This window comes from Ipomoea triloba, chromosome 7 (assembly GCF_003576645.1).
Source record: "Ipomoea triloba cultivar NCNSP0323 chromosome 7, ASM357664v1".
Classification (NCBI taxonomy): Eukaryota; Viridiplantae; Streptophyta; class Magnoliopsida; order Solanales; family Convolvulaceae; genus Ipomoea; species Ipomoea triloba.
The window spans coordinates 15,248,321-15,261,891 of record NC_044922.1 but is presented as its reverse complement, the minus strand read 5'-3'; the positions used below and the strand labels follow the sequence as shown (position 1 = coordinate 15,261,891).

General features: G+C 31.6%; 2 long non-coding RNA genes across 6 annotated transcripts; both read left to right on the top strand.

The window, feature by feature from the left end:
* The first annotated feature begins 201 nt into the window (after positions 1–201).
* LOC116026010 lies at positions 202–2,872 on the top strand. Of its 3 annotated transcripts, XR_004099752.1 has the most exons (8): positions 202–496; positions 583–695; positions 776–880; positions 1,021–1,187; positions 1,704–1,784; positions 2,046–2,115; positions 2,212–2,344; positions 2,444–2,872. It is a non-coding gene; the product is annotated as an uncharacterized LOC116026010 (long non-coding RNA). The 3 variants fall into 3 exon arrangements; XR_004099751.1 differs by having other exon boundaries at positions 2,046–2,338; XR_004099750.1 differs by having other exon boundaries at positions 2,046–2,344; positions 2,444–2,871.
* A 6,422-nt stretch (positions 2,873–9,294) lies between these two features.
* On the top strand, positions 9,295–11,734 carry LOC116026011. Of its 3 annotated transcripts, none has more exons than XR_004099755.1 (3): positions 9,295–9,925; positions 11,009–11,070; positions 11,432–11,734. It is a non-coding gene; the product is annotated as an uncharacterized LOC116026011 (long non-coding RNA). The 3 variants fall into 3 exon arrangements; XR_004099754.1 differs by having other exon boundaries at positions 11,170–11,734; XR_004099753.1 differs by lacking the exon at positions 11,009–11,070.
* Positions 11,735–13,571: the final 1,837 nt, after the last annotated feature.

Genomic DNA, 13,571 nt, shown 5'->3' with positions numbered 1-13,571 from the left:
TTAACTAGCAGTGAAATAAATAATTTCTAGTACTCTGTTTTGAAAAATGTTAGCTTTGTGCATCACTACTGAAAATTATTGATTTTCCGACCTCATTTCCGACCACCTAAAAAATTGGTCACAAAAAGTAATTTTTTTTTCATTTTTCATTTTTTCATATATATATATTGCTACAGAGACTTTAGAAAAAGAATCGGTTCAAACACTTAGAAATGAAAAGCAGATCGTCGCCCTACTCAGACTCCTTCGCGCCGCACCCGGTGCTCAGACCATGTGTGTGCTACCACCAAGTCGGCGCTTTGTCACCGTAACTCCACCAACTTCGTCGCCCATAGCAAAGCTTGGTCAATGGAGGTTGTCGCCCATAGCAGCACCCACTGTCTTCGCCGTCGCAGTCGCTCGTCGCCTTTGCCGTCAATCCTCGATGTTTTCTTATTTCTCGTTGTCGTCGATGCGCTCCTTGCTGTTTCTAGTCCCCTTCACCGTATTGCTACAGGTTAGTTCTTTTCCTAATTTCATTTGTCTCTAAATCTTAAACCCTAAGTGATTTGTGTGTGATGAAAAATGTTACTGATTGAGCAGTGTGAAATTGGTGGAGCAAGAGTTATGGCAGAAAGAAGATAAGGGAGTGATTGCGATTCTCCTTGTTCAGGATTCTGCAGAGACTAGTACTGTGGATCCTGCTTTGTCTCTAGGTGATTTCCTATGAGTTTCACTTGTTTATCAGTTACTGTAGTTCATTCTTTGATTAAAATATTATATGCAATTGTTATAGGCATGGGAACTGATTTTGTAGAGTATACCTTGAAAAATCAAGCTAGCATATCAGATTTAACAAACATGATGGAAAAAGTCTGCAACAAGTTCACTGGCATAAGTGGTAAATCTGTCATATATTCTCTTGTGTTTGAAGTGCTAGGGATTTATAATTTAATGTAATGTTAGGTTTTTTGTATTTAGAAATTGAACTGGTCAAAGTTATGTGCTATACAATGTCTTGATTTTAAATGTTTAATGCAGGGTAGTTGCTGCTTGAGCTCTGCATCTCTCAAGAGAAGTAGAGAGACCAAGTGGGAGAGTGACTTATTCAGTTGTGTTAGGACTTTGTAGATTCTGTGTACAGGAGATAAGTACCAGAGGGACTTATTACACAGCACGAATTACTTCTCTTGAGTTGACTAAAGCTGGTAAAGCTTCTATTATTTCCTTTTGTATATATGTAGGTGATGGCTATTTCTGTGGCTACAGTAGCAATTAGGTTTGAAATCTGATGCATTGCTATCCTAAGTTATCAGTTCTTAAACATGCAACTTTGTTTGCAGGTTCAGTATATCATTAAATCTGGTTGGATTTTACTGATTTTCAATGGACTAGTCCAAGATGTGAAATATTTGGTTCAACTAGTTCTAGAGCAGAGAAGAATGATTGATGTAGATCAATTAAATCCGGTGGGGTATTACTTACTTTAAGATAGTAGAAACAGTTAGGAGAATAGGACGCGCAATATTATATCTTCAGTGTTCAATGAGAAGACATTGATTGTTTTACTAGCCAAGTTGTCACCTATTTACTAGTGGAAGTGCTAGGATATCTTAACATAGATTACATGAGCTAAATGTGTATATTTTCTTTACTATTAAATTTCAGTTGCACAATTTTAATTATATTATGTTGACCTGTTGTGACCTTCAATTTCTAAGCAGATCATATGGTACAATAAGATGAGGAGTTGAAGCTTCCAAGACATTACCTTGTTTCTCTCCCAAAAATTGACAGAGCTTCTGGTAAATATCAAGAGAGATTGATGATCTTTCTTCAACTAAACATAAAACCAGCCCCCCCCCCCCTCTTCCCCTTCGTCTCCTTTTCTTTGCATTTGTACATTTTGAATAAACTTATTCCTGAGTTTCAGCTAGTCTTTGCATTAACTTTGCAAAACAAATTAAAGGAGGATTAGATCCACAATTGTTATTTCTTTTAACTTATTTATTTTCTCATTTGTCACTTATTCTAGTTCTTGCTCTTCATATTCTTCTTGTTTCTAGACTGTAGAGTTCTGGAGGGAAGCTGATATTCTGTCAAAGCTTCATCACCCAAATGTGGTGGCATTTTATGGTGTAGTACAAGATGGAATAGGATGGAACACTTGATACTGTTACTTAGTATTATGCTAGATGGTTCTCTAAGGCATGTTCTACTTTGCAAAGATAGGTACTATATATTCCCTCTGCTTGATGTAATTCTTTAACTTGGAAGGGAACCTATTCACACATAAGTATTCAATGCTACACACAAACTTAAACGGGAGGAGGATATGTATGCCAAAAAGCACAACAAGGTAATGGTAAGATCTCCGACCATATGTTTTCTACATTTCTTCATCCCGAGTTAAATGAATACTGATCATTTGTTGATCTCCTGCCATATGTTTTCTGCATTTCAGTGCTTAGGGCATGAAAAGAGTTGTTCTAACTGCTTTTTCTGAACTGAGGAGCAAAATCAAGTGATGCAACAGTAGAAATAAGATATGCATGAGGAAAATCAGAGGATCCGTGATATCGTTCAGAAAATAGAAGCAACACTTGCCCACTTTAGTGCAAATCTTGGTAGTCTTGATCAAGATCCAAACAAAAATAGCTCCAATGACGATACACTACCCCCCCTCCACCTCCGATGATGATACACTATCCCCTCTAGTCAAGATTAGATAGCATATTATTTGAATGATTTGAAAATCTGTTTTGGATGGTGAAACATAGCTGCAAACAAAAGTTGTATTTTTTATAGTGAAGCAATTGCTACACTTTGGATTTAAATGATTGAATAATGTTTGATTCCCTTGAATTGCTAATATTGTGGTGTTGAATTTGAAAATGTGGTGTTCATATTTGTATTATTATAACAAGATTTTTAGGATATTTGACAATTGTATATGCAGTAAGATGTAAATATTACTGACCACCAAGGTGGTCGGTAATTCAAATTTTAATTTTTCTTAGTCAATTTTACAGACCACCGGTGGACGGTAATTCCGACCAATTACCGACCACCCGTGGTAGGAAATAATTCTCTTTATCCGACGATTTTCATCTATGTTTCCGACGACTTTTGAAGTCGGTAATTCCGACCACCTTGACTAGTGGTCGGTAATACCGAGGGCTTTTTTTCCGAACCCATAAAGTGGTTGGTAAGTTGGTCGGAAACTGTATTTCCGACCGAAAATTGTCATTTTCCGACCACTTTTTGGTGGTCGGAGAAATGAATATTTCTAGCAGTGTATGTATATTTAGTTCAATAAAAAATGACTTTGTAAGTGTTTTAAAATTTGGCCAAAAAAATAGCAATCTAGTTCAACTGTGGGTACAACGAATTTTAGTAGTTTAATTAGTGCGTAAACTAATTTTTAAAATGTATTAAAAAATATTATTTTTTATTAGGAATATACAGACTATATAACTGTGACATTTTATTTTTGAGATTATTACTTTTTTCTAGATTAAAATAATAAGTATTCATCAATGGGATATTCATTTTTTTTGCACATTGAATCAAACGAATAGTACAATTACGCAAAAGTGTTCGAGGAGGAAATATGTTAAGGAAAAACTGATGAATTTATAGGACGCGAACGCTGAAATGATACCGCCAAAGTACATAGTAGCAAGGTAAACAAGGAATGCATGTAGACATGAATAAATAACAGTTTTTCAATTCTTATTATAATCGTGTGTCATACTTAAAAGAACTGTGTGCCATACTTATAATTAATGTATGTCATAATTATAATTAATGTGTGTCATACTTATAATAAACATGTGTCATACAGTATAGTGAATGATCTTCTAATGTCTAGGTTGCAAGCTGGGGAGGAGATTTACTGATCGTGGGATTCTTATAGTTTCTCTTGCACCAAGAGATAACCATGAGGCGACATGGCTCATTCCATTGACTAAATTTGGATTATCTCTAAATTCGAAATCTGACATCACTAGTATATGTTCATCTATACTTTCTCAACCTGTTGAAGCATAAAGAGTCAATGCCGCCTCCAAATGAGAGAATCATTACATGCCATCTAAGCACAAGGTGTTTGGCATGAGCCTATAATTTATTACAGTGTATATCTTCATCTAATATGTTAACTATATTAATTACAATCCTTCCAAAATTAAAATACCTCTCAATTGTCTTATTTGCTCTCTCTTATTATTTATGGATAGAATCTCACATTATTTTGGATACAATCACAACCCTTGATTGCACTTATTTGAATGCCTAGGATTTGTCCTCATTGTCCTCCACAATATATGTGTCCTCATTTGAATAGATTTCTATATATATTGCAATTTATGGTTTTAATAATTGTGTGATTGACCTATACTAGTGACTTAATGGACCTATATATGTGTCATTTAAAAAATATCAACAAAATATTTTTTTAAAGCATTTAAAAAAAAATAAAAGCCATAATATGTTTAAGTGATGATTGGTCAACTGAAGGTCATTAATAAACTTGTAGTATTAGTTTAATGGACATGCACTCATGTTTTAATTTATCAAAATTGGTAATTTATAGCATTAAAAATATAGAATTCCATCTTGTAAGTACATTATAAGCAAATCTTTTATAATGCAATTAATGACACAAACATAATTGTTTAAAATGTTGTTATATTATAGTAATCTAATAAAATATCTTGAACACATAAGTTTACAGATTTTTTTCCAAACTAGACACTTTTAAATCTTATTTATCAAAACTAGTATTTGTACGCGCGATGCGCGAAAGTTCATGCCCAATATTAAAGCATTAATAAATATAAATAATTAAAAAATTTTAATTCTAATCATATACACACAAATAGTATATGTATTTTGTACACACACATATATGATTTATCATGTATAGAAATTTAATTTAAATATAATCAACCATTAAATTAATTATATAATGATTTTTCTAAAATGATAATTAAGGAATAGGAAAATGATATGATAGATATAGGTGTATGATAATAATGATGGTGTTAAAAACTAACGGTGTTATAACGGTGTAAGGGTAGTTTTGTATAACAACAATGTAGTAGGGACAATTTTGTCTAATAACATTGAAGTGTACAACATTTAAAGTAAAATGTATACATTTATTAGCATACAAAAAGAGGGACATAAATCAAGGATATAATTTTGATTGAGACTTATTATGTTTTTAGATATTGTAACAGAGTCAATAATACTCAAAAAAAATGCCATATTGTTTAAATAATAATTTAAAAGTCTAACCATTTTGCTACACTACCGATTTGTTAATGTTGCAATTAATTTACTTAAGAACATCCTAAAATATAGAAATATTTCAAAAATAAGATTGTAAAACCCTTAAAAATCTAATAATATTGTACACCGATTTGTTAATGTTGCAATTAATTTACTTAAGAACATCCTAAAATACTGAAGTAACAAAGAGTCAATAGTTGACTTTCACTGAGGCTTGAACTCACTCCCATCATCCATGTAGGAATGTAAATTGGGACACCGGATGCCACTAGACCACAAGGCCTTTGGCAGAGATGTAAACTTTAAAAACAAAAACAAAACAAAAAAAAAAAAAAAAGGTGATGGCATTTAGGTAGAAGTTTGAATGAATAGATCATATGTATTTACCCAAAACCATGCAGGGTGGGTTTCCTGACCTTAGAAAGATACATATATAACTTTTATGAACTATATTCATGCATATTCGAGGCAAAACGATGCATATTTGAACTTAAACAATATGAATTTCTTTCAAAATAATGTTTTTTTCTTCAAAGCTATAATGTTTTCCTCACAAATAATGCAACTTTTTTATTTAAATTAAACTTTTGCTGATTTTTCAAAATGATGCTATTTTTTATTCAAGTGATGTGGTTTTTCCAATTGCAATGTTATTTTTCCCCAAAATCAGGTTAATTTTCTCTCATATGATGTAATAAAAGTTCTACATATTTATAAAAAATGCTATCTCATTTTTTATTTAAATATAGATCTCATCCGTCTATTATTTTTCAATAGACAAACGATATTAATTCACATTTCTCACATGAACTAAACCCTATCTAAGATTATCAATGGCTGAAATTTTTTTTTTATCAGAAAGGAGGGGATGAAACCCCAGGAACACATCTACAAGTTCCTCTCACTACCTCTACGCTGCCATGTTCGGCCAAATCTATCGTCCTCAATTAGGTTCAAGATTCTTTGTGGCGGGTCTCTAATATCTTTGCATGAGCCCACACTGTGTCTGGCCATCTTGGCAATGCTATCTGCAGCCATGTTTTGTTCCCGAAGTACATGATGCACTTGTATATCCCAATCTTTTTTCAACCAACTATGGCGTTCGGATATGTCCTCTCGGGGTATCACGACCATTGATCAAATCCACTGCTTCTTTCGAATCACTTTGGATAATCAAATGCCGAACATCTTTCTTCCAGGTCCATTCTAAGCCTTTGACAATTGCCCAAACTTCCGCTTCAATGTCATGTGTTGTGTGGAACGCTTGCATAAAACCTCCTAGCCACTTGCCATTATTGTGATTCCGTAGAGCACCACCGCACTGTTCCCCATAGGGGGTGTTAACCTTCCCATTAACATTGTCATCGAACCAGTATTTAAATTGCATAGTCGCCATCCTTCGAGCTTCTACTCTCCCCATCAAAATCTTCCATACAGTTGCTACCTTGGGGCAGTGCCTCACAACATGTTCGGTTATTTCCATAATGTTAATGAAGCAGCTATCCTCTATTGAGATGTGGCATTTCTATCTTGATAATACATTTGCGGATAACTAACAATGCATGCACTCAAGATCTATAATAGTGTATTCACGTGTATGTGCTATTAGTTATCTACAAATGCACTATCAAACGTTCATTGTCATAATTACGAAAATGACATCACATTTTTTTTCTCCTTAGTTTTTAACTTTGATCATCTTAGATTGACGGATGACGGATGAAGTTTTCACAAGTTCTCACGAGACTACTAGTTCCATCTTATCATGATTATATATAGTGTTGATGTTGAAAATTTTGGCCCCAAAAATGTCTAGTACCATTATAGAAATGCTCTTATATGGTCCTCATACACATTGTACCACTTATGTATTCGGATTTTGTCCGAGCAAGTGCGAATCCTCAGCCTTAAAAGGAGTGATTAAGTGGGTAGAGCTAGTCATGACCACGATTCGATTCCGGTTCGATTCCGGTTCCGAATCGGCGGTTCCCGGTTCCAAAATCAGTTGAACCGTAACTGAACCTTCCAGGTACGGTTCCAAGTACGGTTTGGAACCGGTGGTTCCGGTTCGAACCACCAGTTTGAACCGGATTTTTTTAATTTTTATTTGTATTTTTTTATTTTTAAAAATTTTCAAATTCAACAATTAATATTTGTTGTTGAAAAGTTTTCATTCTAAAGTGTGTTTAAAATAGTTATATTAAATATTTAAACTTCAAAGTTAAACTATATTTTAAAAAAAGTGTTATAGTTGAATTTTAAAATGTTTTTTAAAGTTTAAACTTTATTCAAATAATAATTAAACTTTAACTAAATAATAAATACTAATTAAAAAAATTTTAAATTTTCCGGTTTGGAACCGGAACCGGAACCGTCCGTGCGGTTCCAGTTCTGGTCCGGTTCCAACAGTGCACGGTTCGGTTCGAACCGGACCGTGATCATCCCTAGGTAGAGCATGATTCTCGTATCATAAGGTTACTAATTTGATTATTATCAATATTCTCTCAGTCAAGCCCATTGCAAAATGTCTTTCTAGTATAATTTACCTTTTTTGTGTGGCTTATTGGCTATTGCACAATAGCATAATTTATCCGTTGCACGCCTTTAAGTAGTAACTGTGAGTTTTTCTTGTCACCAAAAAATGTACCCATCTTTGCCAACTTCTTCACATCTTTAATGGTGACATCCTTGTTGCACTTTACTCTTACCTTCTTCCTTAAATAATCGTTCAGTACGAAAAATTTTAGGGTTAGGGTCAAAAAAAATTTAATTAACTTGATAAAAAAATCTTAATAAGCCCAAAACAATTAAGCATGGTGGCCTGAATGGACTAACCTCAATCATTGGTCCACACAGCTGTGTGGACCATACTATTAAATAATGCACATTCAATATAAAAATAATATACATTCAGTATAAAAATAATGTACATTATATTCAGAGGATGTACATTATTTGTGTATTGAATGTTGATTATTTTTATAGTATAAAAATAATGTACATTCAGTACAAAAATAATGTACATTTAGTACATTAAAAATGTACATTTGATTATGGTCCACATAGCTGTGTGGACCATGGTCCACACAATAATTTGCCGACTAACTTAAAATTTAGTGGGTTAGCCCGATAGCCAGAGCGACTTAAGGTTAATCTTTGTTTCACAAGTGATGATGTAGAACCAAATATACATGGAGTTTATACGTAAGTTCATCTTTAGTATTGTTTATTAAATTTTAATAAATTCATTACAAAATTAAATATTTTTTATGAAAATAAATATTGAAAAGTTATTTAAAAAAAAGCTTATTGTAATTATTATATTATAGTGTAAATATATTAATTACAGAGTATTTTAGTTGAAATTTGGAAATGGAGGTTCAAATTGATTGAAGATGTATAAAGGTATATTTATTTGTGTAAATACTCTAGTTTATTAAAACTGAAAAGTTTAAATGTTAATTCGAAAATGACAAAAGTTTTTGTTGAATCCTTCCAATAACTTGAGTTTTTGTTGAATCCTTCCAATGTAACTAATGCTATTAGGTAATCGAAGTTATTTGAAGGTATTGTAATGCAATAAAAGTTTCTAAAATTTGATTAAACAAATTTATTATTTCTTCAACTTTTCCTTACATATCATTTCCTCATTTTTTGAAAAAAAAAAAAAAAAACAATAACCAACATTATTTGTTGAAATTAACAAATATATATCTTGATTCTAGACAACATTCCCTATAATACATGAATTACAGTCAGTATAGTAAAAACATAATGGATTTAATATAATGATCACAGTAATGTACAATGTATAATTAATCACTCTATGAATAATTATATAAATTTACATTTATATTTAAAAAATTAATTATTTTTAACATAATATATACTAATCTAAGTATATACTACTATACGTATATCCTTTTGTAGTATACATTACCATTATAATATATATATATAGTATATAATTAGTTTTATTTTTTTGAGAATAATTAGTTAATCTGGAAAGCATGTTCATCCACAGTGAATCTAGATCTTTCTTTGACTGCCACTTCTCTGAGTCTCTCTACAGTCTACACTCACTCGCTATGTACTGGTTCTCCGTCATCTCTCAAACCTACCATGTAGATGCTATTAGTGTATAATCGATTTCTTTAGTGATTTTCTGCGATCTTTGTTCTTAAATCGCTTTGTTCTTTGTTCATCTTACCTACGCGACGGTGTTATCGGTGTTAATAAGGACTCTGCGATTTTCATTTCGGTGATTTGGTTCACAAAGATGACTGTGATTTCAAGATCGGTGTTCTCGGTCTATCCGTGTTACCAAGATCACTACGATTCCCAGATCGATGTTCTCAGTCAAGGGATATTCAACTGAGATCTGTACCTGGTTTTTCGAAATGGAAATCGCAGGCATTTTCTCTTTTTTTTTACTGTTTCTAAGGTTTCAATTGACGATCGATGTTAATGTTAGATCTCGGTTTTCTATGTTACTGCCTATCATTTTTTTTTTCTAACAGTGTTCTTGCAGACAGCGATTTTGCAGCTAATGTACTCCGAAGAACTGGTTGAGATATGCTGAAAACTCATTTTGTTATCATACATGAATCAGTGTGAGAGTTTCTTTGACATTATTTCCAATTTAGAGGTAAAATTTTATGTTTTTTATACATTGCTTTCCAATTTAGAGGTAAAATTTTATGTTTTTTATACATTGCTAAAAGGATTTAGCGTTTTCAGTTCATAGTAAATAGTAATGAATTAATTTGACGATTTTACCTTGAATGCGAAACTTGAAATTTTATTTGAACATATAGCTAAATTTTATTTGATACCTTGAATGAGAGGTTAAAGTTGTTCTTGAATTACAGTTAAGTGAATGTGTATTTTTTAATCTGCAAACTCAGTACTATGATTTATGTATTCTACATCGCAGTTAAGTTAGCCTTTGATTATTGTAAATTATCTATTATAAGATAGTTAAGTTTAATAAGCTTAAACTTGTGTTTCATTGTCTTTACTGAATTAGATGTATAGATTCTTGATTTCAATTCAGTGTGCAGGTTCATAACTGATAGTGGTCTCAGTGACTTTGATTAATTTATTTGAGTTTAAGATTCTTGCTTTCAATTCAGTGTGCATGTTCATAACTGTTAATGGTTTCAGTGACTTTGAGAAATTCAAACTGTTAATGTTATGTGACTTTTGACAACTAAGGTTCTAATACTGGTAAGCATGAAGTTAAATGATAAATTTAATTCATTTCACCTTAAGAGGTATGTTTTAAAAATGTAAGTAATAACAACAATATTCGTTACTCTAGGAAGTATTCCAGGTACTCTTCAAATGTTTAATTCATGTAATGTAGAATTAAAATTAGAATTGGCTTGTTTCTCATGGGTACTGACACTGATATTAAAATTTTGGAACAAACATACAAATTTTTCAAAGTTGTAATTCAATGTCATTAGACCATGTCCTGCTGTAGAATCAATCCTTGCTCAATGTTGTCCAGTACCTGAAAAATAGTTCAAACAGAATATGAACAAAAAACACCCAGGTGCAAACTCATTTGCCCGGCATATGTAAGATATAGGCCATTACCTTTATAGTAGACAACATAGGCCATTACTTTTGTACTTTTAAAACATAATGTGTTTATAATGTGTTTATACTACTGAAAGACTTCTATAAAAAAATTACAACTAACAATATATTATATGCTTTGCAGTTTTTCAGCATACACTGAAATAATTAGAGTTTAGTAACCATAATTGAAAGGATTGAAATTAGGTATGCATTTGAACCTCTATTTGTTCAATGTAGCATCCTCCCCTCCCTGTCCAAATCATTTATAAAATTCAACCTTACATTTTTACATACACTTTGCAGGTATGAATTTTTAATGCTAAATTTTTCGGATTCATTCAATGCCACACCCATATACATAGAAGACACACACACAAAAAAAAAAAAAAAAAAAAAAAAAAAAAAAAACAGATTATATCATAAAACAAACAATACAGAAATGGTAAACTGAATTTACTTCATCGTGAAATAAACATTCTTTACTTTTCATTTTTTCGCCTGCCCTAACTTTTGTTTCTTCATATGTTCTAACTAATCTAACCCTTATTGCTCTTTTGGTGTGTAGTTGAATGATATCCTTGGCTTATTGAGAAGACATTTTTGGTGCGGAGTGTTATTCATTGTCGATTCAGAGACTCTAGAAATCATTCGACCTCTTTATATAGAGGATGAATTGCATCAGGAGCCTTATAGAAAAACGAAAAGGCAAGCTTTGGAACAATGAAGCATCAGATTACGTTATTTAATTAGATGTCTTCAATTAGATGTCAATCACTTTAATTAGATGTCAATCACTTCAAATTTGTAATTAAAAAATTGCAAACGATTCGTTTTCCCATATTTATTCGAATATTGTGCTTTTTATTAATCATAAGTTTCAAAGGCATTAAATAAAAGAATAAAAATCAAAATAAAAATAAACAAACCTTCAATCAAACCTCCTAACACATGCTAAAATGTTCAATTAAGTCATAAATCAACATCTATTGGTAAGCCTTTCTTGTGCTGACACGTGTTTCTTTTTAAAATTTTTTATTTTTTAATGATTTTCTTTACATTTTATTTTAAAACTTTTGATTTTTTTCATAATACAGCCATCAGTTCCATGGTTGTCTTCTAGATTTGGATTTCAAAAATAAAGTCTAAATCTAGAGTCTAGACTATCTAAAATGAAGACGGCGATAATAGTCGGCGCCTTCGTTTCGGGTTCAAGATAGAGGGTAAGGGGATGCTACTTTTAGTCCCTCTATCTTCATTTCAAAACCACACATTCACAGACAACTACATACAAGCTAAGGTTTGGATTTGATAATAACGTTAGGAAAGTATACAGCATCAAACAATCAAAGTGACAAAGTTGGTTTCAATATCCAGTCAAGGGACTTGCACCAAAGCAGATCATAGGTGAAAATAAATCAGAGGGAGGGCAAATCATTCCGTGTAACATGGTTCACATAGTTGTGTGGACCATGAAGGTAATATTTGTGTACTGAATATACATTATTTGATAATATATAAAAAAAAAATTATGTATTTTCAAATAGGGTACTTTATGTATACAAATAATGTATTTTAAGTATATTAAAAATGTTTTTTTTATTTATGGTTCACACAAATGTGTGGACCATGGTTCATAGAATAATGATTGGAGAGGGAGATGGGGGGCTTACTCTAGACGTCGGCCAAGAGTAGTATCCCGTAATTGTTAAATTATGGACCAAAGGCTCATATTGTATTGTGAGTCCTGATCAAAAGATTATACGTCTGCAATTAACATATTATGTGCTTGCAGCTAACAATTTATGTACCTGTAAATAAATTGAAGACACATGGTAATTACAAACGCATAGCATGATAACTATAGACATAAATTGTTAACTGCAAGTACAAAATAACATGTTATGTGTCTATAGTTAACATATATTCTGTACCTACAGTTAACAATTTATGTGTTTGTAGTTATCAAGTTATATATCTATAATTACCATGTGACATATCTTCAATTTGTTTACAAGTATAAAAACAATTAACTGGATGTATAGAATGTGTCAGCTATAGCTATAGGTATAGAATCTAAAGATTATTTTTGGACCAGAGTTCACAATACAATGTAAACCTTGAACCAGTGTATAATTCTTGAGTATCCCGTTACCCTCTACTTGAAACAAAGATAAAAGGGTCTGAAACGAAGGCAATGGCAATGACCACCTTAGTTTCAGACTATCTATTTCCTCTGAAACGCTTCGTTTCAAATGGTTAAGGTCCATATCTGGAAGATAGTCCTGCCTCTTCTCAATTCTCATTGCCTTCATTTTTAGACAGCCATATCTGTCACGGGATAACCATGGCTATCTCTGTCCAGCAATCTTTGGGACTTTGATAGTCCGTTGTTGTATTTATAAAAAGAAAATTCAAAATTTTTAAAATAAGTCTTTCAAAAACAACAAAAAGTATTTAAAAAAAAAACATTTAAAAAACTTAATACAAATCACCCTCTAAAATTCGTAATTATATTTCCAACCATTGTAATAAAAACGCGTGTTTTTGTTAGGATTGAGCAATGGTATGCTAGAAATTAAAATTAAAATAAATTTTTAAAAATAAAAAACAAAAAAAAAAAAAAAAAAAAAAAAAAAAAAAAAAAAAAAAAAAAAAAAAAAAAAAAATTAACAAAAAAAAAAAAAAAAAAAAAAAAAAAAAAAAAA